The 6,673-nt window shown below is 44.4% G+C and overlaps 1 pseudogene; it reads left to right on the top strand.

Annotated features, from left to right (window-relative positions):
- The first annotated feature begins 4,152 nt into the window (after positions 1 to 4,152).
- LOC123484705 lies at positions 4,153 to 5,652 on the top strand (annotated as a pseudogene).
- The last annotated feature ends 1,021 nt before the right edge of the window (positions 5,653 to 6,673 follow it).

Genomic DNA, 6,673 nt, shown 5'->3' with positions numbered 1-6,673 from the left:
GGGAGAATAGGAGAGGGCCTAGAACTGAGCCCTGGGGGACACCAGTGGTGAGAGCACGTGGTGCGGAGACAGCTTCTCGCCACGCCACTTGGTAGGAGCGACCGGTCAGGTAGGGCGCAATCTAGGGAGTGAGCCGCGCCGGAGATGCCCAGCTCGGAGAGGGTGGAGAGGAGGATCTGATGGTTCACCATATCAAAGGCAGCAGACAGGTCTAGAAGGACAAGAGCAGAGGAGAGAGAGTTAGCTTTTAGCAGTGCGGAGAGCCTCCGTGACACAGAGAAGAGCAGTCTCAGTTGAATGACCAGTCCTGAAACCTGACTGGTTTGGATCAAGAAGGTCATTCTGAGAGAGATAGCAAGAGAGTTGGCTAAAGACGGCACGCTCAATAGTTTTGGAAAGAAAAGAAAGAAGGGATACTGGTCTGTAGTTGTTGACATCAGTGGGATCGAGTGTTGGTTTTTTGAGAAGGGGTGCAACTCTCGCTCTCTTGAAGACGGAAGGGACATAGCCAGCGGTCAAGGATGAGTTGATCAGCGAGGTGAGGTAGGGGAGAAGGTCACCGGAGATGGTCTGGAGAAGAGAGGAGGGGATGGGGTCAAGTCGCAGGATTTTATCTGGAGAGAGAGGGGAGAAAGAAGTCAAAGCATAGGGTAGGGCAGTGTGAGTAGGACCAGCAGTGTCATTAGACTTAACAAACGAGGATCGGATGTCGTCAACCTTCTTTTCAAAGTGGTTGACAAAGTCATCCACAGAGAGAGAGGAGGGGGGGGAGGATTCAGCAGGGAGGAGAATGTGGCAAAGAGCTTCCTGGGGTTAGAGGCAGATGCTTGGAATTTAGAGTGGTAGAAAGTGGCCTTAGCAGCAGAAACAGATGAAGAAAATGTAGAGAGGAGGGAGTGAAAAGATGCCAGGTCGGCAGGGGAGTTTAGTTTTCTTCCATTTCCGCTCCGCTGCCCGGAGCTCTGTTCTGTGAGCTCGCAATGAGTCATCAAGCCACGGGGCTGGAGGGGAGGACCGAGCCGGCCGGGAGGATAGGGGACACAGAGAGTCAAAGGATGCAGAAAGGGAGGAGAGGAGGGTTGAGGAGGCCGAATCAGGAGATTGGAGGGAGAAGGATTGAGCAGAGGGAAGAGATGATAGGATGGAAGAGGAGAGAGTAGTGGGAGAGAGAGAGCGAAGGTTGCGGCGGCGCATTACCATCTGTGTAGGGGCAGAGTGAGTAGTGTTGGAGGAGAGCGAGAGATAAAAGGACACAAAGTAGTGGTCGGAGACATGGAGGGGAGTTGCAGTGAGATTAGTAGAAGAGCAGCATCTAGTAAAGATGAGGTCAAGCGTATTGCCTGCCTTGTGAGTAGGGGGGGACGGTGAGAGGGTGAGGTCAAAAGAAGAGAGGAGTGGAAAGAAGGAGGCAGAGAGAAATGAGTCAAATGTAGACGTAGGGAGGTTGAAATCCCCCAGAACTGTGAGGGGTGAGCCATCCTCAGGAAAGGAGCTCATCAAGGCGTCAAGCTCATTGATGAACTCTCCAAGGGAACCTGGAGGGCGATAGATGACAAGGATATTAAGCTTAAATGGGCTAGTGACTGTGACAGCATGGAATTCAAATGAGGAGATAGACAGATGGGTTAGGGGAAAAATTGAGAATGTCCACTTGGGAGAGATGAGGATTCCTGTGCCACCACCCCTCTGACCAGATGCTCTCGGGGTATGCGAGAACACATGGTCAGACGAATAGAGAGCAGTAGGAGTAGCAGTGTTTTCAGTGGTAATCCATGTTTCCGTCAGCGCCAGGAAGTCGAGGGAATGGAGGTTAGCATAGGCTGGGATGAAGTCAGCTTTGTTGGCAGCAGAACGGCAGTTCCAGAGGCTGCCTGAGACCTGGAACTCCAGGTGTGGGGTGCGTGCAGGGACCACCAGGTTAGAGAGGCAGCAGCCACGCGGTGTGAGGCGTCTGTGTAGCCTGTGCGGAGAGGAGAGAACAGGGATAGGCAGAGGCATAGTCGACAGGCTGTAGCAAATGGCCACAATAATGCAGAGGAGATCGGAATGAAATGAACCAGACATCAGGGAAAGGAGAGAGTAGGGCCTCCCTCACCAAAACTTCCACCTCAGAAACAATAATTGTTTCACTGAACCACCCGAACAAAAAACTCTCCCAACTTCCACCTCAGAAATCAGAATTGTTGCGAACTACAGCGGTTCAATGTTACAAGGAATAGACTCAACCTACTTTATTCAGCTAGCCAAATATGACACCATAGCTAACCAGCATGCCAGCATCCAACAGCACACAGTTTATGGCTACTGTGTTGACCCTGTTTGGAAAACGGCTGGCTAGCTAGCTTCGTGCTACCTACAATAACTACCCACAATAACTACCCACAACAGCCCACGATGCCTGACTATGACGCCATAGCTAACTAGCATGCTAGCATCCAATAACACACAGTTTAGCACCAATACTTGGTTACAACAAACCACCAAAAGTGTGTTAACACACTAAACAGATAATTCGTGTCCGTGTCTAGTTCCCTTCACAACGCAGCAAAAATTAAACGTTGGCTAGCTAGCACAAGTACATTGTAACAAGTTGCTACAGTACAGTTTAGCTGGTCGTGTTGGCTGGCTAGCAATGGCTACTGTGTTGACCCTGTTCGAAAAACGGCTAGCTAGCTAGCTTCGTGCTACACCCGGGACTGCCGAATACAGTGTTAACATACAATAACTTCTCACAACAGCCCACGATGCCTAACTATGACGCTATAGCCAACTAGCATGCTAGCATCCAATAACACACAGTTTAGCACCAATACTTGGTAACAACAAACTACCAATAGTGTGTTAACACACTAAACAGATAATTCGTGTCCGTGTCTAGTTCCTATCATAACGCAGCAATAATTAAACATTGGCTAGCTAGCACAAATATATTGTATTTAGGTGCTACAGTACAGTTAGCTAGTCGTGTTGGCTAGCTAGCAATGGCTACTGTGTTGACTTTGTTTGAAAAACGGCTAGCTAGCTAGTTAGCTTCGTGCTACTCCCGGCACAGCCGAATACAATGCTAACCTACAAAAACTACCCACAACAGCCCGCGATGCCTACCTACAATACCCTAACTACGATCTGAATACATAGTTAAGCCTTATTGGACAAAGCCCAAGCTATGTATAAAGCCAAACTTACCCGACGCCAGCTGATATTTGTCTTCTGCAATCAGTAGATGTAATTAAGTACAGTAGCTACTAACTACCTAACGTTGATGCCTCAGATGAGGTTAGAAAACGGCTGAAATGGTAGGTAGCTAGCTGGGTTAATTAGAGGTACTCTTAAGCGTGAAATAACATTGGAAACAGCTATCCACCGTTGCTAAACGTTACCAGTAGCTACCCGCTAGCTAGCTAGCCTCGTGCTTCGCCGGGCTACGCCGTAAACAATACTTACCTACAATAGTTACCTACAGAAACCTACAATAACTACCTAAATAACACCTAAATAACACCTAAATAAACAACCTACAATACCTAACTACAACTACCTACCTACAATCAAATACATGGTTTAAGCTTTACTCAACGCCATAAAAGAAGCCAAGCTTACCTCCTGCTAGAGAAAACACAACCTCTCCCGGCAGCAACAATGACTCGAGAATGATTGCCAAGAATGAAAAAAAGGATGTTGGATTATATTCTAATTGTTCTTACACAGACTATCTATCCAGATAAGAGTTTGAACAGAGTATTAGACAGCTTTCTTCCATCCAGTGGTTGCATATTATTAGCATTGGTCCACGTTCAGCATTGATTATATCCTGTAAGTGATTCTCAGTTTACTTATGAAGACCATGGTGGGCTGGATAAGGCATCAACAAAAATGACGCGTCCAGTTCAACCAATCACCAAATTGCCCACTGTATATATATATATATATTTTTTTTACTTGGGTAGACTTCTTCCACTCAAGACACAGTTAGTAACTTCAAAAAAGATCATCACACTCTGCCTGATATTTCCACTTCTCAGGGAGATGGGTAGGTCTAACCTTTATGTGCTTATAGGGGATACAGCCTAAATTTGAAGACACCCAGGATCTTTATTGATGCAATTCATATTTGTCTTTGTGTGTATTCTAGCTGTGGTACAAAAATCAGCCATGCGTCTTGTGTCAGCCAACATAGGAGACACAGTGACTTTGCAAAGCTTCCATGAAGGCAACTTGGCACTGCACTTATTGTGGTCCAAGCAAACCTTGGCTGACAATCTTCAGCTCATGACAACTAGTATGACAATAATGCTACATTCCACAAATAAATAAAACACCTAAGGATCTCAGACATGCAGCTCTCAGATTCAGCAATATATTATTGTGGGAGTTCATATTCCAACAAGGTGGATTTGGAGAAGGAGCCATTCTCATTGTTAAATGTACAAAATCTGAATTTAGAGAGAAAATAACTAGAAACTAGTGTTCTGTAACTATAATCATGATCATTTTTGCACTTTACATTTTGGATATACAATATCTTAATTAAATGTGAGCTATTCCCACAATCATACATTACTGTAGCTTAAGTTTTCAACAAATGTTGAGTGAGGACACAAAATAGGAAACACATTTACTGACATGAAAACCTTTTTGTCAAGTTTATCATCCAGAAACACAACCGTTGTACAGCAGTCTGTGTCTGAGTCAGTCCAGACAGGAGCCTCTGTAACTCTGAACTGTACAATACACACTGAGACCTGTGCATGAGAACACATTGTCTATTGTTTCAGACAAGGTTCAGGAGAATCCCATCCAGGAATAATTTACACCCATGGTGACAGGCGTGATCAGTGTGAGAAGAGCCCTGAGGCTGGGTCTCCTACACAGAGCTGTGTCTACAACCTCCCCAAGAGGAACCTCAGCCTCTCTGATGCTGGGACTTACTAATGTGCTGTGGCCTCATGTGGGGAGATACTGTTTGGAAACGGGACCAAGCTGGAGATCAAGGGTAGGTGATACATCTTACATTTCTGTTTATATCTATTGTTTAATCTATTGTGTCCAACTGTACAAGTTATTTAGATCACATAAGAAAACGTCCAATCATTTTCCCAGACAATGTTGCAGACCCTCTTCTCTTGGTGTACTTCCTGAGTGCTGCATTGGGTCTCTCATTTATCCTGATCATTGTCCTTGGTAGCATCATGGACATCACAAACAAGAGAAAGTGTCTGCAGTTTAGAGGTTAGTGAAGTCCATACCAAATAAATGAATGATATACGTATGTAGCAGGTTAAGTCCTTCAGAGAAGTTGCTCTCCTTTTATATCACCAGATGTATCTGTAGTGGAAGAAGGAGTTGTATCTTTATCTTTTCTGTCTTTCTTTTCAGGACCCGTCTCTCAGACAAGATGTCCAGCAGTCTCTTCTTCAGATGCAGGGGTAAACAGAATTTCTTATGTTGTATTACCATAAAAGGGAAGTATGAAAGGGGTTACAATAAAAACATATAGTAATACTTCCCCCATTTTATAATTGTTCATCACAGGCCCAAGATGCAGACAGTCTCCATTATGTATCTCTGAATCTGAGCAACAAGAAGAACAGGTCTAGAAGACAGAGAACCAACATGGTGGAGGAGATGGTGTACTCTGGGATCAGACAGTAGAACAGGATGAATGACACAGCCTTAATTGTTAATTTTATTGGCTGTAACTGTAATGAATTAGGTGTATTGCTTCTCTTCCAAACTCATTGACAATGACTTACTTGTGATATGATAAATAAAGCATTTAACAATAATCAAGACAAAGGAAGTTGAATGTATTTATTTAGGCCATACTCAGGCATCTTTATGTTGTAGTGATGAACAGCTTTTTCTCTTCTCATGCAACTAACACCCCCTCACAAACATAGCAACGTATTTAAAGGTTCTCTGATGTCATTTCTTAATTCGGAAGAAAATAAGACATGGCAGTACGCCTTTTACTTAGTAAACAAGAAGAGGATTCAAGTGTTTTAATTGTTTCGTCAGTTGTCTTTTAGTGGGGACCCCGTCTCAGCAAAGCCAGTATGGGAATCCTCATGCCAACACGTCAGACCAACAGGTTAGCAGAATTGCTGTATCAAGAGTGAGACTAGATAAGAGTATTAAAGCTAAATATCACAGAATTTGATCTGACCCAGAGTCTGAATTGAGTGAGTCTGTGTTTCATCCCCATACTGTAGCTCCACGGTGATGATGCTGCCCTAAACTACACTACCCTGAAGTTCACTGACAAGAAGAGTACCAAGCCTAGGAGACAGAGGAGAGAACAGTGAGAACAGAGAGAGGAAAAAACCATCTACTCTGGTGTGAGTCATCAAGACATGATGTGACATGTGAGGGTCATCCAATCAGCATCATTCTAAGTTAAGCCCCACCCCTCCTCTGAACTCCACTTTGATGTTGATTGTGCCCGTGTGAACTGGCGATTATATACTATACATTTCTCATTTGCAGTACGATGCCTTTGCAGGGGCCTAGCTTTGCCTAATATAAATGTAAAATAACAGCAGGTGTGAAAGCTGATGCTAGGATGGTTTCAGAAGTCTCAAATCCTCACTAATAGTGGATGAGGTTGACTGACTGCATATATTTGTTTTTGTAGAAGTGTACAACATTTATATAATGATTTTGCAAATGTCTG

This window comes from Coregonus clupeaformis, unplaced genomic scaffold (genome assembly GCF_020615455.1).
Source record: "Coregonus clupeaformis isolate EN_2021a unplaced genomic scaffold, ASM2061545v1 scaf0414, whole genome shotgun sequence".
In the NCBI taxonomy this organism is placed as follows: domain Eukaryota; kingdom Metazoa; phylum Chordata; class Actinopteri; order Salmoniformes; family Salmonidae; genus Coregonus; species Coregonus clupeaformis.
Note: the sequence above shows the minus strand (reverse complement) of the source record. Positions and strands in the feature narration are given on the sequence as shown.